Below are 24,653 nucleotides of genomic sequence, written 5' to 3'. Positions count from 1 at the left end.
CGAGCTCGAAGATGTGTTGAATGTACGTTTGGCATAAGGTCAAACAAATGGAGGGTCTTTCTCACAACAATGCAAATGACGCCGCAGAATGTGACCCGTGTCATGCAAGCGTGTATAGTTCTTCATTACTTTACACGCATACTTGATGCAAGTTTTGATGCTGAATATATACTAAGAAATGCAACCACATCAACCATTGTGCGACAAATTCCACTAGGGAGGGCACAAACATCTGGTATCCGAGTGCGTGAAATATTTGTCGAATATTTTGACAGCCCTGCTGGAGCACTACCATGGCAGGACGATTCTATGCAAACGGAGGCATAGTTCTGACTATTCTCGAAATAGATCATTAGCGAGCCCAATGTATTTTGTTTGGGGGAGTGGGAATTGTAGTATTAGGGACTCGCAATACATGAGGACCCTTGACGTGGGTTGCGAGCTTATATCTTTTGGGGTTTCTACGTAGTATTTAGCAGGCAAACACGTAATTGTATGTAAAGCACATTGGCAATCCCAATGTTCTCTAATACAATCACAACTGTCCTTTGTGCGTCAAATATGAAAGCACTACACGGCCGCACAGAAGTCGATCTTGATTTGAGCAAAACCACAAAAAGATAAACTAATACCTCAATTATGGCGTGCAACAATATTGGGCCCTGTCCACCGTGTTGAGACGTTACACAAGGACATGATTGGCAAAGCTTGTGAAAAAGGAAATTTAGTAAAACACACACACTTTTTTGGTAAAACAAAACCGGACTATGTTGATGCCACACAAAATCTGAACATACAACATATGTTAACCGTAAAAGAAAACATCGCACCAATATGATGCACATTTGCAAAGAATTAACCCAAACAGGCCTAAATGATAACATCAACTATGATGCAGGCACAGCACTACAACTCATGATATCGATGAGGCATAGCTGGCCATTTCAGCACCACTATGCTGTCCATAGGCCTGCAGAGGATGTTCCTCAACAGCATAGTGGTGCTGACGCTGCGTCTGATAGCCGTGAGGTGGGGCCTGTGGAAAGCTTTCCACCGGTCGACTGTAGCCAGGGAAATGACGCTCACGCCCCGGCACCTGAGACAAGTGTGACGGCATTGGGCGATAGTAATGTTGGCGTGGCAAGGGGGTGGCAGGCTGGGATGGGCCAGGTGCATTGAAGGCCACCGACTGCTCCGGCAATCCACGCCAATGCTCAATTGTGTTGAAGCACTGGCGTGGATTGTTTGGAGGTGTGGCACTGTCAATCAGGGAGATAATGGAGGACTGGAGGCGCGCCATCCTGTGGTCAGGTACCTTCCGCAGTAACGGGGCTATGGTGCGGCCAAAGGCGTCACAGGCGTCCTCGTCTGCGCAGCGCCGCAGGTACTCCAGTACCCTTTTGTCCACTTGTGCACCTGCGGAACCCATGTGGGTGCGCCTGCGCCTGGCTGCTGCGGTGGTGGTTTCACGACGTCCATTCGGTGGCACCTGTGGTTGGCTGGACGCTTGTGGGGCTGGTTCGGGAGCGGTCGGCGCTGGTGTTAAGGGCAGCAGGGAATTTTCGTCTTCTGGTGCGTGCTGCTCTTCATGGGCAGGCTCCTCTTCTGTGTCTTGGAGATTGTCACTGCTTCTATAATACAAATGTAGATTGCTTAGTAACACTGCCACAAGGGACAAACACCCTGTTTGGATTAAATGACATGTGAACACATATATTTCTTAAACGTACAGTATGAGTACTTACGGTCGCATCTCCATGATGTCCTTGAGGAACAGGAGCTGCTGGGTGTACATGTACTTCCTTTTTTTGCTCGCACCGTCACCACTTCGGCCTCTGGCCCCAAATTCCCGGCGGAATTGATCCCGGGTGCTCCTCCACATCATCTACTGTACAAAGGATGATAAAAAAAAATAAAAAAAATGGTCAGTCATGATGTTACAGAACACAAATCTCCACTTGTTGGAAACTTTGGCATTCCGTTACACACCAAGATACATTACACAAGCTCAATGATGCTATGACATACACGCTACGTTGGGCATTTTGAAAATGTGAATACAAGGACACTACAGCATGTGGGTTTTACATGACATCTATAAATCAATGTACAGGGTGGGCCATTTATATGGATACACCTAAATAAAATGGGAATGGTTGGTGATATTAACTTCCTGTTTGTGACACATTAGTATATGGGAGGGGGGAAACTTTTCAAGCTGGGTGTTGACCATGGCGGCCATTTTGAAGTCAGCCATTTTGTATCCAACTTTAGTTTTTTCAATGGGAAGAGGGTCATGTGACACATTAAACTTATCGAGAATTTCACAAGAAAAACAATGGTGTGCTTGGTTTTAACGTTACTTTATTCTTTCATTAGTTATTTACAAGTTTCTGACCACTTATAAAATGTGTTCAAAGTGCTGCCCATTGTGTTGGATTGTCAATGCAACCCTCTTCTCCCACTCTTCACACACTGATAGCAACACCGCAGAAGAAATGCTAGCACAGGCTTCCAGTATCCGTAGTTTCAGTTGCTGCACATCTCGTATCTTCACAGTATAGACAATTGCCTTCAGATGACCCCAAAGATAAAAGTCTAAGGGGGTCAGATCGGGAAACCTAGGGGGCCAGTCAACTGGCCCACGACGACCAATCCACTTTCCAGGAAACTTTTCATCTAGGAATGCTCAGACCTGACACCCATAATGTGGTGGTGCACCATCTTGCTGGAAAAACTCAGGGAACATGCCAGCTTCAGTGCATAAAGAGGGAAACACATCATCATGTAACAATTTCAGATATCCCGTGGCCTTGAGGTTTCCATTGATGAAGAATGGCCCCACTATCTTTGTACCCCATATACCACACCATACCATCAATTTTTGTGTTCCAACCGTCTTGGAGGGATCTATCCAATGTGGGTTAGTGTCAGACCAATAGCGGTGGTTTTGTTTGTTAACTTCACCATTCACATAAAAGTTTGCCTCATCACTGAACAAAATGTTCTGTGTAAACTGAGGGTCCTGTTCCAATTTTTGTTTTGCTCATTCTGCAAATTCAGTGCGCCGATCTGGGTCATCCTCGTTGAGATGCTGCAGCAGCTGGAGTTTGTAAGGGTGCCATTTGTGAGAAGCTAATATCCGCCGAAGGGATGTTCGACTGATGCCACTCCCCAGTGACATGCGGCGAGTGCTACGCTGTGGGCTCTTGCTGAATGAAGCTAGGACAGCCACTTATGTTTCTTCATTAGTGACAGTTTTCATGTGTCCACATTTGGGCAAATCCAACACTGAACCAGTTTCACGAAACTTGGCAAGCAGTTTGCAAACTGTAGCATGGGAGATGGGTGGTCTCGTAGGGTGTCTTGCATTGAAATCTGCTGCAATGACCCGGGTACTGCGTTCACCAGACATCAACACAATTTCTATCCGCTCCTCACGTGTTAACCTCTGCGATATGTCAACGGATGTAAACAAAGAGAAGCTTGTAAATAACTCATGAAAGAATAAAACGTTAAAACCAAGCACACCATTGTTTTTCTTGTGAAATTCTCGATAAGTTTGATGTGTCACATGACCCTCTTCCCATTGAAAAAACTAAAGTTGGATACAAAATGGCCGACTTCAAAATGGCCGCCATGGTCAACACCCAGCTTGAAAAGTTTCCCCCCTCCCATATACTAATGTGCCACAAACAGGAAGTTAATATCACCAACCATTCCCATTTTATTTAGGTGTATCCATATAAATGGCCCACCCTGTACTTACCAATGATCTTTCTGTGCTGCCTTTAGCCGACTCCTGGCTGAAGAGTGTCTGCGCGATGTGATCCCATGCCACTTCTTTGCCCGTGCGGTCGTGGTATGCCTCTGCCTGCATGTCCCACAACTCTGGCCTCTCCTGGACAAGGCAGATCAGTTTCTCCACGTCACAAACCCTAGGCATGGCTGCAGTTGTCCCTGTCCAGCTCAGTATGTGCCAAACAAGTGCAAAACAACTTCCTGGTTTGTGCTTGTTTGGACAAGTTTTAAAATTCATTTACATACACAAGTCTTGCGTGAAAAATGCGTGTTCCGTGTGCCATGCGTGATTTTCACGCACCCATTGACTTAATGGGTGCGTGATGCGCGAAATACGCACAAAGAACGGACATGTCGTGAGTTTTACGCAGCGGACTCACGCTGTGTAAAAATCACAGACTGTCTGCACGGCCCCATAGACTAATATAGGTCCGCGCGAGGCGCGTGAAAAACACGCGCGTTGCACGGACGCATATCATGTTAGTCTGAATAAGCCCTAATTCCAATAAAATCAGCAAAACACCTGTGGGGTTAAAATGCTCACTATACAACTAGATAAATTCCTTGAGGAGTGTAGTTTCCAAAATAGGGTAACTTTTTGGGGGTTTCCACTGTTTAGGCACCACAAGACCTCTTCAAACCAGACATGGAGCCTAAAATATATTGTAATAAAAAGGAGGCTTCAAAATCCACTAGGTGCACCTTTGATTGTGAGTCCTGTGTTTCAGTCCAGTAGCCCACTAGGGCCACATGTGGGATATTTCTAAATACTGCAGAATCTGGGAAATAAGTATGGAGTTGCGTTTCTCTGGTAAAACCTTCTGTGTTACAGAAATTTATCTATTACAAATGAATTTCTGCTAAAAAGGGTTAAGAAACTTTTTTAATGCGGTTTTGAATACTTTGAGGGGTGCAGTTTTTAAAATGGGTTGATTTATGGGGCGTTTCTAATATATAAGGCCCTCAAAGCCACTTCAGAAATGAACTGGTCCATGAAAAAATAGGTTTAGGAATTTTCTTGAAAATGTGAGAAATTGCTGCTAAAGTTCTAAGCCTTGTAACGTCCTAGAAAAATAAAAGGACGTTCAAAAAACTATGCAAACAAAGTAGACATATGGGAAATGTTAACTACTAACTATTGTGTGTGGTATTAATATCTGTTTTGCAAGCAGATACATTCAAATTTAGAAAAATTCAATTTTTTTGCAAATTCTCAAAATGTGTGTTTTTCACAAATAAATACTGCATTTATCGACCAAATTTTTTCACAGACGTAAAGTACAATATGTCATGAGAAAACAATCTCAGAATCGCTTGGATAGGTTTAAGCATTCCGACGTTATTACCACATAAAGTGAAATATGTCAGATTTGAAAAATGGGCTCTGAGCCTTAAAGGGAATGTGTTGCCAGCAAAACATGTTTTTTTTAGTTAAACAATTAGTGTGTAGGTGATTAAACATTGTTCTAATTGTAATTATTTTTTTCACGAGTCAGAAAATATTATAAATTGGATTCAATTGGATTCTAATCTATAATATTTTCCATTGCTGGTCACTAGATGGAGCCATTCCCAAAATTGCAGCATTGCATGTGGTAAAGCAACCACATTGCTTTATGCTGCAAAATTGGGTAAAAATCCCTCGCTCTAGTGAGCTCTCAGAATCCCCCCCTCCTTTATCCTGGCTAGTCTAACCTCCTACACTGTGTGTCACCATTTTTTGAGCTAACACACAGTGTAGTAGGTTTACATACAGTAGTAAACACACACTGAAATACAAACATACATAGAAATCCCTTACCTGCTCCAGTCGCCGCCGCTCCCTCCGGTCCATCCGCTCTGTCTGCTGCCGCTGCTCCATGTGCACAAGTCCGGAAGCCGCGACCGGAAGTAGTAATATTACTGTCCGGCCGCGACTTCCGGTCCACAGGAAAATGGCGCCGGACTGCGCGCATTTCAAATTGAACTGTGTGGGAGCAGCGCATGCGCCGTTCCCACACAGCGGCGTACATGATAGTGGATGGAACGGGCCCCGTTTGCAGTCCCTATGGGACTGGAGCTGCCGTATTCCATGTCTGTATGTGTCGCTAATCGACACATACAGAAATGGAAAAAAAAATGGCAGCCCCCATAGGGACGAAAAACTGTAAAAATAAAAAAAAGTAAAACACAAACACACAAATTAATCCAAACGTTTTTAATAAAGCACTAACCTCTTTAACATATTAAAAAAAAAATTGTGATGACACTGTTCCTTTAACCCCTTCCCTCTTTAGCCACTTTTGACCTTCCTGACAGAACCTCATTTTTCAAATCTGACATGTTTCACTTTATGTGGTAATAACATCGGAATACTTTTACCTATCCAAGCGATTCTGAGATTGTTTTCTTGTGACACATTGGACTTCAAGATAGTGGTAAAATTTGGTCGATGCATTCAGTATTTAATTGTGAAAAACACCAAAATATAGTGAAAAATTGCAAAAATTAGCATTTTTAGCAATTTAAATGTATCTGCTTGTAAGACAGGCAGTTATAACACACAAAATTGTTGCTAATTAACATCCCCTATAGGTCTACTTTATGTTTGCATAGTTTTTTGAACATCCTTTTATTTTTCTAGGACGTTACAAGGCTTAGAACTTTAGCAGCAATTTCTCACATTTTCAAGAAAATTTCAAAATGCTATATTTACAGGGGCCAGTTCATTTGTGAAGTGGCTTTGAGGTCCTTAGATATTAGAAACCGCCAATAAGTCACCCCATTTTAAAAACTGCACCCCTCAAAGTATTCAAAACAGCATTTAGAAAGTTTCTTAACCCTTTAGACATTGCGCAGGAATTAAGGCAAAGTAGAGGTGAAATTTACAAAGTTCATTATTTTTTTCCAGAAATTCATTTTAAATCCATTTTTTTTGTACCACAGAAGGTTTTACCCAAGAAATGCAACTCAATATTTATTGCCCAGGTTCTGCAGTTTTAGGAAATATCCCACATGTGGCTTTAGTGTGCTACTGGACTGAAGCACCGGCCTCAGAAGCAAAGGAGCACCTGGTGGATTTTGGGCCTCCTTTTTATTAGAATATATTTTAGGCACCATGTCAGCTTTGAACAGGTCTTGTGGAACTAAAACAGTGGAAACCCCCCAAAAGTGACCCCATTTGGGAAACTACACCCCCCCTTATTTAGGGGTGTAGCAAGCATTTTGACCGGCCAGTTTTTTTACAAAAAATTTTGGAACTAGGCCATGAAAATGAAAATCTACATTTTTTCAAATAAAATGTAGGTTTAGCTAATTTTTTTTCATTTCCAAAAGAACTAAAGTAGAAAAAGCACCACAATATTTGTAGAGCAATTTCTCCCGAGTAAAACAATACCCCACATGTAGTAATAAACGGTTGTTTGGACACACGGCAGGGCTTAGAATGGTACGTGCGCCATTTGGCTCTTGGAGCTCAAATTTAGCAGGAATGGTCTGCGGAGACCATGTCGCATTTGCAAAGCCCCCGAGGGAACAAAACAGTGGAAACCCCCCAAAAGTGACCCCATTTGGGAAAATATACCCCTTGAGGAAATTATCTAGGGGTATAGTGTGCATTTTGACCCCACAGGTTTCTTGCAGAAATTTTTGGAATAGGCTGTTAAAATGAAAATCTAAATTTTTTCAAATAAAATGTAGGTTTAGCTAATTTTTTTTCATTTCCACAAGGACTAAAGGAGAAAAAGCACCATAAAATTTGTAAAGAAATTTCTCCAGAGTAAAACAATACCCCACATGTGGTCATAAACGGCTGTTTGGACACACGGCGAGGCTGAAAAGGGAAAGAGCGCCATTTGGCTTTTGGAACTCAAATTTAGCAGGAATGGTTTGCGGAGGCCATGTGACATTTGCAAAGCCCCTGATGGGACAAAACAGTGAAAACCCCCAACAAGTGAAACCATTTTGTAAACTACACCCCATGAGGAAATTATCTAGGGGTATAGTGAGCAGTTTGACCCCACAGGTGTTTTACAGAACTTATTGGAAGTAGGCCGTAAAAATGAAAATCTACATTTTTTCAAATAAAATGTAGGTTTAGGTATTTTTTTTTTCATTTCCACAAGGACTGAAGGAGAAAAAGCACCATAAAATTTGTAAAGCAACTTCTCCCGGGTAAAACAATACCCCACATGTGGTCACAAACATCTGTTGGGACACACGGTAGGGCGCAGAATGGAACTAGCAACATTTGGATTTTTGAATGGTTTCTGGGCGCCATGTCACATTTGCTGAGCCCCTGTAGTACTAGTACAGTGGAAACACCCCAAAAGTTACTCCATTTGAGAAACTGCACCCCCTGAGGAATCTAGGGGTATAGTGAAAATTTTGATCCCAAAAGTTTTTTGCTGAATTAGAATTAAGCCATGAAAATGAAAAATATTTTTTTTTTCCCAACAAGATGTAGTTTTAGATCAACATTTTTCATTTTTACAAGGAATAGAGAAGAAAAAGCACCCCAACATTTGTAAAGAAATTTCTCCCGAGTACGGCAACACCCCATATGTGGTTATAATCAGCTGTTTACATATATGGGAGCATTCAGAAGAAAAGGAGCGGTATTTATCTTTTGGAGCGTAGATTTTGCTGGAATGGTTTGCGGACGCCATGTTGCATTTACAAAACCACTGATGTACCAAAACAAAAGTGACCTAGTTTTAGAAACTACACCCCTAAAGGCATTTATCAAGGGGTGTAGTGAGAATTTAGACTCCACAGGTGTTTTTCAGAAATGAATACGCAGTGGATGGTGCAAAGTGAAAATTGCAATTTTTCCACTGATCTTACCCCATAAATTGTTAAGCGGGTTCTCCCGGGTATGGTAATGCCTTACTTGTGGACATAAATTGCTGTTTGGGCACACTGTAGGGCTAAGAAGGAAAAGACCGCCATTTTGAGCATGGATTTTGCTTGGTAATAGTTCTGTTTGGGGCTTTGCTGGTATTTCCGTTTATAATGTGGTGGCATATGTAATCTGTGCGGAGTCCATCAGGGTATAATAAGAGGGTATAATAATGGGGTAAATAATACAATTATCCATAGATGTGTGTTACGATGTGAAGCGATCCGTTATGCACAGGCCGGTGTCACACTGATAAACGGTTTTCTTTCTTATCCCCTTCTGTAACGCTCTGCAACTTTTGGAGACTTTCTCCTTCGTAGTTTGGGAAATATTGCTGGGAAAGTTTTGCGCTGGTATAATACGGGCGCCCTCGCTTCCAGCGGATGTGCTATGTCCGTTCCCTTTCCTAGTTCCTAAATACTAGGGCCCTGAAACTGAAGGAATGTTCCCCTCCGGCCTGCGCATTGAGATGTTTTTTCATCACCGCGTTACTAGTGCCGTAACTTTTTTGTTTTTCAGTTGATTGAGCGGTGTGCTGGCTTGTTTTTTGCGAGACGGGCTGTAGATTTTATTGGTACCATTTTAGAACACATACGACTTTTTGATCACTTTTTATTTCATTTTTTGGTAAAGAAAATTACCAAAAACAAGCAATTCTGGAATAGTTTTTTATTGTTTTTTTTTTTCGGCATCTACAGTGCGCCCTAAATTACATGTTAGCTTTATTCTGCGGGTCGATGCGATTACGGCGATACCAAATTTATATAGTTTTTTTTTATGTATTGCAGCTTTTGCACAATAAAATCACTTTTTTTATAAAATAATTTGTTTTCTGTGTCGCCATATTCTAAGACCCATAACTTTTTTATTTTTGCGTGCACACAGCGGTGTCAGGGATTATTTTTTGCGGGACGGATTGACGCTTTTATTAGTATTTTGGAGTAAATGTGACTTTTTGATCACTTTTTATAGCATTTTTTGGAAGGAAATGTGACCTAAAAACAAAGATTCTGGCGTTGTTTTTCATGGTTTTTTTTTACGGCGTTCACCGTGCGGGATAAATTACATAATAGTTTTGTAGTTTGGGTCGTTACGGACGCGGCGATACCAATTATGTATAGCTTTTTTTAATTTTTACGGTTTTTCCCATAATAAAAGACTTACTATGGGAACAAAGTCAGTTTAGCTTTATTTTGATTTGAAATGTGTGTGTTTTTATTGTTTTGCCACATTTTTATTAACTTTTTTTAACTTGTCCCACTAGGGTACTTGAGGACCTGATGCCCCGATCGCTACTCTAATACACTGCACTACATACGTAGTGCAGTGTATTAGCGCGGTCAGTAATTCACTGACAGCAAGCCTATGAGGACGCGCCGCAGGCGGGTCCTCATCGGCTCCAGTACAAGGCAGACTCGGACGCTATTTTCTGGCGTCCGATTGCCACAGCAACCCAGCGATTGCATCACTGGGTTGCCGGTCGGGTGAAAAACCTATCAGATTCTGCGTTCTATTGAGCGCAGCATCTGAGGGGTTAATCAGCCGGATCGGAGAATAGCTCCGGTCCTGGCAGTTACAGGAGGGTGCCAGCTGTAGAATACAGCTGTCACCCCGCGGTGATGGTGCCGGCTCTGCTTCTGAGCCCGCACCATCACTGCGACGTAACTGTACTGCGCTTTGCGGGAAGCACCTGCCGACAGCGCCGTACATGTACGGCGGATGTCGGGAAGGGGTTAAAGGAGCCTTCACAGCTGGCAGCTAATGAGACTCCTAAGGCAGCCCAAACCCTGGACTGTTCTGAAGACTGAGTGGAACTTCTCCACCCCAGACCTTTTTCCAGGTTTCTTGCCTAATAAATGAGAAAGGACACTTTCTTGTAACTTTCTTTTTGAATATAAGATTCTGGGCCCAAATTCTGCCCTTTAGTAGCCACACTGCATGCATGCATGTACATATACACATACATAATAATACATATATATATATATATATATATATATATATATATATATATATTTTACACATACACAAAATATTTCAAAAGTAGGCAGCACTCCAAATATAGATGAAAATAAAGAGCTACTTTATTCACCCTGGTGCAACGTTTCGGCTGCACACACTAGAGATTTAGAAAGGCTCTAGTGTGTGAGGCCCAAACGTCGCACCAGGGCAAATAAAAGTCTCTTTATTTTAACCCCTTCCCAACATTTGACGTAGCCATACGCCAAAGTCGGGTAGGGGGAAGTATGGAATGGGCTGACGGAGTGAACCCGCTCCATACGATGCTGGTGTCGGCTGTTTGTTACAGCCGACACTTCAGAGTAACGAGCGGCATCGCGCTCAAGCGCAATCCAGCTCGTTTAAGTAGTTAAATGCTGCGCTCAATAGCGACCGCAGCATTTAAATAGTTAGAAAGAGGGGGCGAACCCCTCTAACAGGTCAACGCAATCGCAGGGGGGGTGGGGCGATGGTTGCTATGGCTGCCTGGGGGCTTAACTGCTTAAAAAGGCCCCCAGGTCCGCCATCTTTTTGCACCTATTAAGGCCTGCCTCCAGCAGGGCTTAATAGATGTCTGTCAGACTCACGATATACTGCAATACATTAGTTTTGCTGTATATCGTGCAAGCGATCTAACGATCGCTGGTTGAAGTCCCCTAGGGAGGACTAATAAAAAGAGTTAAAAAAATAAATTAAAAAAAAAACCCTTTTACCATTTTCCCCCTAGAGCATAGCAAAAAAATAAATAAACCTAATTGGTATCGCCGTGTCCGTAAAAGTCTGAACTACTACAATATATCATTATTTAACCCGCATGGTGAATGCCGTAAAAAAATAAAAATTAATTGTAAACGCCAGAATCCCTATTTTTTTGGTGACTACATCTCCTACAAAAAATGAAATAAAAAAAGTGATTAAAACGTTGCATGTACACCAAAATGGTATCATTAAAAAACTACAGCTTATCCCGCAAAAAATAAGCCCTCATCCCACTTAAAGCGACGGAGAAATAAAAATAAAATTAAAGAAAAAAAAAAAAAAAAAAAAAAAGTTATGGCTCTCGGAATTTGGCTACACAAAATATATTTTCTTTTTTACACTTCGGTTTTTACTTGTAAAAGCAGTAAAATATAAAAAAAAACGATATATATGTGGTATCGCCATAATCGTATTGACCCACAGAATAAAGTTAACATGTTGTTTTAATTGCACAGTGAATTCCGTAGAAACAGCATGCAAAAAACAATAGAGAAATCGCTGTTTTTTTCATTTTCTACCCCACAAATAATTTTTTTCCTGTTTCCTAGTACATTATATGGCACAATAAATGGTGTTCCGAAAAACTACAACTCGTCCCGCAAAAATCAAGCCCTCATAGGACTATATCGACGGAAAAATAAAGAAGTTTTGGCTTTTGGAATTTGGGGAGGAAAAAACGAAAATTAAATTCTGAAAAAGGGCTGCGGCAGGAAGGGGTTCATCTACGTTTGGAAAGCTGCCCGTTTTGGATTATCTATCTATCTATCATAGACAGCGTCGTGGCCAAAGTAGTCGTGTGATAGATAAGATAGATAAGATAGATAAGATAGATAAGATAGATAAGATAGATAAGATAGATAAGATAGATAAGATAGATAAGATAGATAAGATAGATAAGATAGATAAGATAGATAAGATAGATAAGATAGATAAGATAGATAAGATAGATAAGATAGATAAGATAGATAAGATAGATAAGATAGATAAGATAGATAAGATAGATAAGATAGATAAGATAGATAAGATAGATAAGATAGATAAGATAGATAAGATAGATAAGATAGATAAGATAGATAAGATAGATAAGATAGATAAGATAGATAAGATAGATAAGATAGATAAGATAGATAAGATAGATAAGATAGATAAGATAGATAAGATAGATAAGATAGATAAGATAGATAAGGTAGATAAGATAGATAAGATAGATAAGATAGATAAGATAGATAAGATAGATATGTAAATTGCGATTTATTTTTTTTGTGCTATGCAAATTAGTTTTTTTTATTCTACCTATTTCTCTATATCTTTCATATCATATATAGATTGACGTTTTGTACAGTTGTAGGCTGGGGCTACACGACAATTTTGGTCGCATGCGCAAAGATCCCTATGGAACCAGCTTTGGAAAATTTGCTCTCCAAAAGCCAGTTTGTGCACCATTCATTTTAAACTCTGCCTTACGCCCAGCATGTATGAAATGCCCACATATTTGGTATCATTAAAGTCAACAGAAGTTGCCGAATATGTATTCAGGTGTGTTAACCCAGTGGTATGCACCAAATATCAGAAAAGGTCACCTGAATTCACATTTTTGGAAAAAAAAAATGGCAGTTTAAATTTTCAAAGTCAATGAATTGTCTGGAAAAAAATATAAAAAGATATTAGCCCTATATGTCATTAAACGAATACCTTGGGGGGTCTAATTTCCTAAAAAAAATAAAATAAGTCATTCTGGGGGTGTTGACAGTGTCTTCACAACATCTGTAATGGTCGTATGTTATCAGCAAACCGGCTTTGGAAAATCTGCTCTCCAAATGCCTGTTTGCACACAAGTTATTGTAAGCGCCACCTTGCGCCAATCGTGTATAGCCAAATATGTATTTAGGTGTGTTTACCCAGCGGCATGCACAGATGTAAAAAAAACAATGACCTTAAATTACATATTCATACTTTTTTTATATTTATTTCCCCTTTATCCTTTTAAATTAAAAAAAAAAAGTAAAATACATTTTATTTTTTTACACAATATGGAAACCCAACATGTTCTGAGAAAAACAAGACCAAATACATGTAGGTTGGAAGAGTAATAGTAGAACAATTTGCTTTTAAATTGGCACATGGCTAAAACTATTTTTGGTGCGTATTGCGCACTGAAAATTCACTACAAACTTCAATATAACTCATGTGAATGGGGTTCACCTTTTATTGAAAGATGGAATAGCGTAGTAGAGACTGCTTTCCATCCTGAGAGATCCTGCAAAAAAACCAAAAAAAAAAACCTGTATACTTCTGACACTATATTGACAGTAATGTCAGGAGCTTCCCAGTGCCGGGTTCCCCAGGCAGAGAATCACGATCATTATGTCCTTGGACTTTGGCCCTGGGGAAGTTCCTGACATCACTGTCCAAATATGGACATCAGAAACAACGCCGGAGTCCCTGGGCAGAGTGCTAGTAGAAGCTCTGCATGAGGACTCCATAAATGGACAGTGATGTTAGTAGCTTTCCCAGGTCTGGACAGTGATTCCAGGAGTTTCCCCTTGGCCAATCCCTGGGCTACGTATTACACATTTTGGCTGAATTGAACAAAATCCAGGGCATTAACCGGTCATGTGCCTGACCCATGGTTTTGTTCACTGTAATTGACATTAGTACCAAAATCAGTTAACGCACATGACGTACAAACGTGAGTGCACTTTCTGTTGCCCAGCCCTCAGTGATGGAGGAGGCCCCAGACTCCTTGGCTGTATGGGGCCCAGAAATTCTAGATGGCAGACCTGGTTACAAAGCCTGAGCAGGTGAATGTAGTGTGTGAACTGGTTGGTACAGAAACTGCAACTGAGGCAGAAGAGGGGAGTAGCTTGAGTGTGCCCCTAGAGGTCATAGTTCATAATAGCGTGAATGTGTGGCCCCAGGAAAATGTGGGGGTCATGTGATATAAGTGCGGTTTCTAATGGTAACCCAGGAAATAATGTCATGCCAGTTTGAGTGAAAATAATGTGGTTGCTACTGCTGTAGGGATGACCACTCTTTGATCTGATAATCTTAATCCTCAAAAAGCCTGAACAGTGTCATGGGAAATTGTCCCTGGCCAGCCAGTCTGAGCATTTAACATCTGAGACACATGCAGTTTTAACTACCAAGATTTAATGGAGAACAGCTGCTTAACCCCTTCCCGCACCTTGACGTTAATGCACGTCAATGTGAGCAGTCACTTCGCGCACCTTGACGTGCAGTAACGTCAGTGCTTTGACAGTTAACCGCCGCGCGGCGCTACACCGCAGCGGTGGTTAACTGTGCAGGGTGTCTGCCCTGCATTCCCCGTTGCCGATCAGCGTCCCATCGCAGCTGATTTCGGCAGTTAACCCCTTAATTGCGGCGTTCGATTTTGAACGCCACAATTAAGGTGTTTAGCGCCGATCGGCAGCCCCCATGTGAAATCACGGGGGCTGGCGATGGTACCCATGGCAACCGGACGCCAGACAATGGCTTCCGGGCTGCCATGTACAGAAGCCTATCAGGACCACTCGGAGGGTGGTCGCCGTAGGCTTCCTGTCAGTGTGACTGTTACGTCACAATGACCGTTGGAATGCATTACACTACGTGTGTAGTGTAATGTATTCCAGCAGCGATCAGAGCTGCAAGTCTAAGTGTGCCCTAGTGAGACAAGTGAAAAAAGTAAAAAAAAGAATAAAAATGTTTCTAAAAAAGTGTAAAAATAAAAGTTAAGTGATATAAACAAGAACTGCTTTTTTTCCTATAATAAAGTCTTTTATTATAGAAAAAAAAATTAACACGTAAAAAAAAAAACACACATTTGGCATCACCGCGTTCGACCCCAACTATAAAACTATAATATTATTTTTCCCGCTTTCCTGCTTGATTTTATACACCTGTGGCCAGGGCCATTGCTAGGGTCTTAAAAGATATGGGACACAAGCCCTGAGATACATATATATATATATATATATATATATATATATATATATATATAGCTGCGGGCTGAATGACAGTATCCATTACCAAGGCGAGGCTTGGTGTTACCCTCAGTATCAGCCTCTGCATCGGCTATGTGCACGCACAAAATAAAAACGTCTGAAAATATGGAACGGTATTCAAAGGAAAACAGCTCCTGATTTAAAGCCATTTTTTTTGTTTTTAGCAACTCTCGTTTTTCGCAGTGTTTTTTTACAGCCGTTTTTGGAGCGGTTTTTCTATTGAGTTAATGAAGAACGGCTCAAGAAGTGACATGCACTTTTTTTTGCGGGCGTCTTTTTACGCGCCATTTTTTGAAAATGAGGCGTAAAAATATCCCTGTCGGAACAGAACGCCATATTTCCCTTAACCCCTTCCCGACATTTGACGTATCCATGCGCCAAAGTCAGGTAGGGGAAGTATGGAGCGGGCTCACGGAGTGAACCCGCTTCATACGATGCCGGTGTCGGCTGTTTGTTACAGCCGACACCTCAGAGTAACTAGTGGCATCGCGCTCGAGCGCGAACCCGCTAGTTTAACTAGTTAAATTCTGCGGTCAACAGAGACCGCAGCATTTAAATCGTTAGAAAGAGGCGGGTGACCCCCTCTAAAAGCTCATCACGCCCCCCGCAACGCAATCGCGATGGTTGCTATGGCTGCCTGGGGGCCTAATGAAAACCCCCAGGTCCGCCATCTTTGTACACCTATTAAGCCCTGCTTCCGGCAGGCTTAATAGTTGCCTGTCAGAATCACGATATACTGCAATACATTAGTATTGCAGTATATCGTGCAAGTGATCTAACGATCGCTGGTTAAAGTCCCCTAGGGGGACTAATAAAAAAAATTAAAGTAAAAATGAGTTAAAGTTGTTTTTTTTTTGTGTAAAAAAAAATATTAAAAGTAAAAAAAAAAACCTTTTCCCAATTTCCCCCTAGAGCATAGTAAAAAAATAAATAAACATAATTGGTATCGCCGCATCCGTAAAAGTCTGAACTATTACAATATATCATTATTTAAGCCGCATGGTGAACGCCGTAAAAAAAATAAAAAATAAATTGTAAACGCCAGAATCTCTATTTTTTGGTTACCTAATCTCCCACAAAAAATGAAATAAAAAGTGATCAAATCGTTGCATTTACACGAAAATGGAATTAGAAACTACAGCTTATCCCGCAAAAAATAAGCCCTCATACCACTTAAGCGACGGAAAAATAAGAAAGTTGTGGCTCGGAGTTTAGCGACACAAAATAAATTCTTTTTTACACGTAGTTTTTTACTACTAAAAGTATTAAAATATAGAAAAAAAACTATATATATATATATATATATATATATATATATATATATATTTGGTATCGCCGTAGTCGTATTGACCCAGAGAATAAAGTTAACATGTTTTAATTGCACAGTGAATTCCGTAAAAACGGCACGCAAAAAACCATGGGGGAACCGCTGTTTTTTTTCATTTTCTATCCCACAAATAATTTCTTTCCCGTTTCCTAGTACATTTTATGCCAAAATAAATTGTGCAACGAAAAACTACAACACGTCCCGCAAAAATCAAGCCCACATAGTACTATATCGATGGAAAAATAAAGACGTTATGGCTTTTGGAAGTTGGGAAGGAAAAAACGAAAATGAAAATCTGAAAAAGGGCTGCAGCGGGAAGGGGTTAAAAATGCCCTGTGGGAATGAAACGCCGTTTTTCCCATTGAAATCAATGGGCAGATGTTTGGAGGTGTTCGGCTGCGCATTTTTTGACGTTTTTTGGGGCGTTTACGGCCCGAAAAACGGCTGAAAATAGCCCGTGTGAACATACAGCGGCTCCGCAGTCAGTATTAGGGCATCTAATCCCATCATGAGCTGTTTTTCTAAAGTCAATGAAACACGGCTCCAAAAACGTCTCAAGAAGTGACATGCACTTTTTTGGACGTTTTTTTTACGTGACCGTTTTTTCAAAACAGCCGCGTAAAAAAACTGCCCATAGGAACAGAACGCCGTTTTTCCCATTGAAATCAATGGGCAGACGTTTGGAGGCGTTCTCCTCCAGAATTTAGGCCGTTAACGGCCTGAAAAATGGCCAAAAATGAGCCGTGTGCACATACCCTCAACCCCATTATTACCCCGGGGGCTGCTCACAGTAGCATGAGCAAAATGCAGCCTGGCATTGTCCCGTTGAAAAAACTGCTCCTGGGACACTTTGGAGAAATGGCCGTATCACTGGTTCCACAAACAAATCAATGTAACGCAGAGCCGTATGTGTACCTGAAATGAAGACTAGAGGGGTCCAGCTACCATACATTATGCCACCCCATACCATAATCCCAGTAGTTGAACCAATGTGATGTTCCCACGAAAAGGCCTCTTCATGGCGTTGCCCACGTGGTCTCCAGACCAAGCTACAGCTATCATTGCATCCAAGACAACAGGCAGGATTCCTCACTGAAGATAATCCTTTATTCCAGTCTCCATTGCCGTCTTGCTGTGCACCATGATAGCCATGGAGGGCCGTGGCGTGTGGTCAACAGATCACCTGTAGTTGGACGTCTGGCTTGTAGCCCAATGTCATGCAGACACCTTCTGATGTACCAACACCAGCAGATGACATGGCTCCCCAAACCATCACTGACTGTGGAAATTTCACACTAGACCGCAAGCAACTTGGATTGATGCCTCCCCACTCTTCCTCCAGACTCCTGTACACTGATTTCCAAATGAAATGCAAAATTTACTTTAATCTGAAAACAGGACTTTGGACCACTGAGCAACAGTGTTGGTCCACTGTGTTATATCAAGTCCAGAGTCAACGCAGCCGCCTAGCAGGAAATTCTAGAGCACTTCATGCTTCCCTCGGCTGACAAGCTTTATGGAGATGCGGATTTTGTTTTCCATTAGGTCTTAGCACCTGCCCACACTGCCAAAAGTACCAATACCTGGTTTAATAACCACAGTATCACTGTGCTTGATTGGCCAGCAAATTCACCTGACCTAAACCCCATAGAGAACCTATGGGGTATTATTTTCAAGAGGAAGATGAGAAACACCAGACCCAACAATGCAGACAAGATGAAGGCCGCTATCAAAGCAACATGGGCTTCCATAACACCTCAGCAGTGCCTCCACCACCAGCTGATCAACTCCATGCCACATTGATGCAGTAGTTCATGCAAGCCAAGTCGTCTGCATGGGCCTATAGAAATGAACGGGGCCGCAATTCTCTCGTGGATTTTCGGGGGGATTGCGGCCGCAAAAGCACATTCGTGTGCATGGGGCCTTAGCCACAAAAAAATGCTGGAAATAGATCACGGTGTGTAATGAATCCGTATAATATGAGTTTCACTTTTTGAATTGAATTAGTGAAATAAATTGGACATTTTGATGATATTCTAATTTATTGAGAAGGACTTGTGTGCATGTGTATATATATATATATATATATATATATATATATATATGTGCATGTGTATATATATATATATATATATATATATAGCACATCAGACAGGTAGACCACAAGGGGGATTTGTTTTAGCAGTACAGGGTTTTATTTGAAGCAAATCAATCAGGGTGTTTTTCCAGCCACAAATAAAGTCCAAAAGGAAAAAAAACAATAGATGTTTCTTCGGCCAAACAGACATTCTTAAAAAACAAGAAATCCTTGTTCTTTTCAATAACCAAAACTCAGTTTGTTGCTCACCCAGGAACCATGTCGTTTCTGCCAATAGTTTTCTACTTCATAAGAGCTCAGCACTTCACCTTCATGCAGCTCACACCTAACATGATCTACTGGCCAAGTCAGTTAGTCTTTTTTAATTAGACTAATAGTCCCACCTGGACTCTAAGTCAGACAGGGAGAAAACGTGGAGTGGCCATTTTTCTTACACTACATCCACTCCCAAATTCCAGGTTATTTTAACCCCTTCCCTCTTTAGCCACTTTTGACCTTCCTGACAGAGCCTCATTTTTCAAATCTGACATGTGTCACTTTATGTGGTAATAACTCCGGAATGCTTTCACCTATCCAAGCGATTCTGAGACTGTTTTCTCGTGACACATTGGACTTTATGTTACTGGCAAAATTTGCTCGATATGTTCAGTATTTAATTGTGAAAAACACCAAAAATTAGCGAAAAATTGCAAAAATTAGCATTTTTCTCAATTTAAATGTATCTGCTTGTAAGACAGGCAGTTATACCACACAAAATTGTTGCTAATTAACATCACCCATATGTCTACTTTAGATTGGCATCATTTTTTGAACATCCTTTTATTTTTCTATGACATCACAAGGCTTAGAACTTTAGCAGCAATTTCTCACATTTTCAAGAAAATTTCAAAAGGCCATTTTTACAGGGGCCAGTTCAGTTGTGAAGTGGCTTTGAGGGCCTTATATATTAGAAACCCCCAAAAAGTCACCCCATTTTAAAAACTTCACCCCTCAAAGTATTCAAAACAGCATTTAGAAAATGTCTTAACCCTTTACACATTTCACAGGAATTAAAGCAAAGTAGAGGTGAAATTTACAAATGTCATATTTTTTTGCAGAAATAAATTTTTAGTACAATTTTTTTTAGAACACAGAATGTTTTACCAGAGAAATGCAACTCAATATTTGTTGCCCAGTTTCTGCAGTTTTAGGAAATATCCCACATGTGGCCGTAGCGTGCTACTGGAATGAAGCACCGGCCTCAGAAGCAAAGGAACACCTAGTGGATTTTGGGGCCTTATTTTTGTTAGAATATATTTTAGGCACCATGTCAGGTTTGAAGGGCTCTTGCAGTGACAAAACAGTAAAAATCCCCCAAAAGTGACCCCATCTGGGAAACTAGACACCTCAAGGAAATTATCTAGGGGTGTAGTGAGCATTTTGACCGCACAGGTTTTTTACAGAAATTATTGGAAGTAGGCCGTAAAAATTAAAATCAACATTTCTTCAAAGAAAATGTAGGTTTAGCGATTTTTTTTCTCATTTCCACAAGGACTAAAGGAGAAAAAGCACTGCAAAATTTGTAAAGCAATTTCTCCCGAGTAAAACAATACCCCACATGTGGTAATAAGTGGATATTTGGACACACGGCAGGGCTTAGAACGGAAAGAGCGCCATTTGGCTTTTGGAGCTCAAATTTAGCAGGAATGGTTTGAGAGGCCATGTCACATTTACAAAGCCTCTGAGGGGACAAAACAGTGAAAACCCCCCACAAGTGACCCCATTTCGGAAACTACACCCATTGAGGAAATTATCTAGGGGTATAGTGAGCGTTTTGACCCAACAGGTTTTTGGGATAAATTATTGGAAGTAGGCTGTGAAAATGATAATCTAAATTTTTTCAAAGAAAATGTAGGTTTAGCTAATTTTTTCTCATTTCCACAAGGACTGAAGGAGAAAAAGCACCGTAAAATTTGTAAAGCAATTTCTCCCGAGTAAAACAATACCCCACATGTGGTAATAAACGGATATTTGGACACACGGCAGGGCTTAGAAGGGATGGAGTGCCATTTGGCTTTTGGAGTCCACATTTAGCAGGAATGGTTTGTGGAGGCCATGTCACATTTACGAAGCCCCTGAAGGGACAAAACAGTAGAAACCCCCCACAAGTGACCCCATTTTGGAGACTACACCCATTGAGGAAATTATCTAGGGGTATAGTGAGCGATTTGACCCCACAGTTTTTTTGCAGAAATTATTGGAAGTAGGCCCTGAAAATAATAATCTACATTTTTTCAAAAAAAATCTAGGTTTAGCTATTTTTTTCTCATTTCCACAAGGACTGAAGGAGAAAAAGCACCACAAAATTTGTAAAGCAATTTCTCCCGAGTAAAACAATACCCCACATGTGGTAATAAACGACTGTTTGGACACACGGCAGGGCTTAGAAGGGAAAGAGCACTATTTGGCTTTTTGAGATCACATTTAGCAGGAATGGTTTGCGGAGGCCAGGTCACATTTGCAAAGCCCCTGAGGGGACAAAACAATGAAAACGCCCAAAAAGGGACTCCATTTAGGAAACTACACCTCTTGAGGAATTCATCTAGGGGTGTAGTAAGCATTTTGACCCCACAGATGTTTCATAGAATTTATTAGAATTAGGCAGTGAAAATAAAAACAGTCCTTTTTCTTCAATAAGACGTAACTGTAGCGCAAATTTTTTTTCATTTTCTCAACAAATAAAGGAAAAAAACAACCCAACATTTGTAAAGCAATTTCTCCCGAGTACGGCAATACCCCATATGTGGTCATAAACTTCTGTTTGGGCAAACGGCAGGGCTCAGAAGGGAAGGACCTTCTGAGCCCTGTGGGCCCAAAACAGTGGAAAACCCCCAGAAGTGACCCCATTTTGGAAACTACACCCCTCAATGCATTTACCAAGGGGTGTAGTAAGCATTTTAACCCTGCAGGTGTTTTGTAGAAATTAGAGTTCACTCGATGTTGCAGAGTGAAAATGGGATTTTTTTCCATAGATATGCCAATAGGTGGTGCCCGGCTTGTGCCACCATAACAAGACAGCCCTCTAACTATTATGCGGTGTTTCCCGGTTTTAGAAACACCCTACATGTGACCCTAATCTCTTGCCTGGACATATGACAGGGCTCAGGAGTGAAGAGTACCATGCGGAGTGGAGGCCTAATTTGGCGATTTACAAAGTATTGGTTCACAACTGCAGAGGCTCAGATGTGAAATAATAAAAAGAAACCCCTGAGAAGTGACCCCATTATGGAAACTGCACCCCTCAAGGCATTTATTAAGGGGTGTAGTGAGCATTTTCACCCCACATGTCTTTTCCATAAATGAATGCACTGCGGATGGTGCAAATAAAAAATTTATATTTTTCCATAGCTATGCCATTCAGTGGCAAATATGTCATGCCAAGCTTATGACGCTGGAGACACACACCCCAAAAATTGTTAAAAGGGTTCTCCCGGGTATGACAATGCCATATATGTTGAAGGAAACTGCTGTTTGGGCACGCTGTAGGGTTCAGAGCCGAGGGAGCACCATTTGGCTTTTGGAGAGCGGATTTTGCTTGGTACTATATTTGTTTGAGTATTGCTGGTGTTTTATAATGTGGGGGTACATGTAAGCGGGGCGGAGTGTATAAGGGGCATAGTCAGGTGGTATAAAAAAATAAAATAATCCATAGATGTGTGTTACGCTGTGAAGCAATCCTTTCCGCACAGGCCAGTGTCGCACTGATAAATGGTGTCATTTCTTATCCCCCTTTTGGTCCACACTCCGCACCTTTTGTAGTTTGGAGAATTTTGCTGGGAAAGTGTTGTCCTGGTAAAATACGGGCACCGTCGCTTCCAGCGGATATGTTTGGGCTCTCCCCTTCCTGGTTCCCTAATTTTAGGTCCTTGATAAATCGCCTCTTGAAACAGAAGAAATGTTCCCCTCGGGCACAACTGCATATTTTTTTATTTCCTGACTTATTGGAGCCATAACTAATTTTATTTTTCATAGACGTAGCGGTATGAGGGCTGGTTTGTTGCGGGACGAGCTGTAGTTATTATTGGTACCATTTTGGGGTACATGTGACTTTTTGATCACCTTTTATCCTATTTTTTTGGGATGCCAGGTTAACAAAAAAACGCAATTCTGGCACAGCTTTTTTCGGTTTTTTTATACAGCGTTCACCATGCGTTATAAATTACATGTTAACTTTATTCTGTGGGTCAGTACGATTCTGGCGATACCTAATTTATAGCACTTTTTTATGTTTTACAACTTTTTGCACAATAAAATTACTTTTGTAAAAAGAATGTATTTTTTCTGTCGCCAAGTTGTGGGAACCATAACTTTTTAATATTTTTGTCGACGGAGGTGTATGAGGGCTTGTTTTTTGTGGGCCGAGCTATAGTTTTTATAGGTACCATTTTTGGATACGTGCGACTTTTTGATCACTTTTTATTCTAATATTTGTAGGGCAAAGTGACCAAAAAGCAGAAACTCTGGTAAAGTTTTTTACGTTTTTTTTTTACGCTGTTCACCGCGTGCAATAAATAATATAATATTTTGATACCTCAGGTCGTTACGGTCGTGGTGATACCAAATACATATGGTTTATTATTATTTTTCAATAATAAAGGACTTGATAAGAGTAAAAGGGGGATTGTGTTTTATTTGATTACTTGAAACTTTTATTGTTTTCAAACTTTTATTTTTTGCACTTTTTTATACTTTTTTTACACTTTTCTTCAAGACCCACTAGGGGACTTGAAGGTCCAACGGTCAGATATATTTTTTTTCTAATACATTGCACTACCTGTGTAGTGCAATGTATTAGATCTGTCAGTCATTCACTGACAGCAAGCCGATTAGGCTTCGCCTCCCGGCGGGGCCTAAATCGGCTTCCGTAATGGCAGAGCAGGAGACCATTGTGTCTCCTGTTGCCATAACAGCAGTCGCCAGTCCCGATTGCCTCTCAGGGCTGGCGATCTGCTAGTAACCGCTACGATGCAGCAATCGAAAAGCGATTGCTGCATCGAAGGGGTTAATGGCAGGGATCGGAGCTAGCTCCGGTTCCTGCCGTTACAGGTGGATGTCAGCTGTACAGTACAGCTGACTTCCACCGCTGATGACGCCGGATCAGCTCCTGACCCGGCGCCATCTTGCCGGCAGCTACGGAAGCCGATCAGGCTCAGCCGCCGGGCGGATCTTGACCGGCTTCGGTGCTAGGCAGACCGGGAGGCCAGTATTAGGCCTCCGGTTGCCATTGCAGCCACCGGAACCCCGGCAATTTCATTGCTGGGGCTCCGATGAGCTGCAAACACCTTAAGTGCAGCGATCGCGTTTGAGCGCTGCACTTAAGGGGTTCATGGCGGGGATCGAAGCTAATTTCGGTCCCCGCCGTTACAGTCGGATGTCAGCTGTAAGATACTCAGCTTCTGAGCCGGTGCCAAACATTTGACGTACATGTACGGCATTTTGCGGGAAGTCAATGCTTTCCATGACGTACATGTACGTCAAATGTCGGGAAGGGGTTAAAACAATCTCCTTGGTAATCTACATGTTGCTCAGTGCCATTTGCGCTGGGGTTTATACCACTGATATTAGCATTGTATATTATGTACACACAGTATTGTGCAAAAGTTTTAGGCAGTTGTGGAAAAATGCAGCAAAGGCAGAATGCTTTAGGGCTTGTTCACACGTTGCTGAATTGTTGCAGCAGAATACAGTAGCAGCAAAGTGGACGATATTGAACAAATCTCATCCACACGCTGTGGAAAAACAGAGCGGAAA

At 41.3% G+C, this 24,653-nt stretch overlaps 1 long non-coding RNA gene across 1 annotated transcript in view; it reads right to left on the bottom strand.

Moving 5' to 3' along the window:
* Positions 1-1,291: 1,291 nt before the first annotated feature.
* Positions 1,292-24,653, bottom strand: part of LOC142761222 (uncharacterized) — a 43,991-nt gene continuing 20,629 nt past the window's right edge. Inside the window, exons 2-3 of the long non-coding RNA XR_012883564.1 lie at positions 1,746-1,888; positions 1,292-1,631 (exon numbers count right to left, since the gene is read on the bottom strand). This is a non-coding gene — a long non-coding RNA (uncharacterized LOC142761222). The remainder of the gene's footprint in view (positions 1,632-1,745; positions 1,889-24,653) is intronic.

The sequence above is a fragment of the Rhinoderma darwinii genome, chromosome 4 (genome assembly GCF_050947455.1).
Source record: "Rhinoderma darwinii isolate aRhiDar2 chromosome 4, aRhiDar2.hap1, whole genome shotgun sequence".
Taxonomy (NCBI): Eukaryota; Metazoa; Chordata; class Amphibia; order Anura; family Rhinodermatidae; genus Rhinoderma; species Rhinoderma darwinii.
This window is presented reverse-complemented; position numbering and strand designations above follow the sequence as displayed.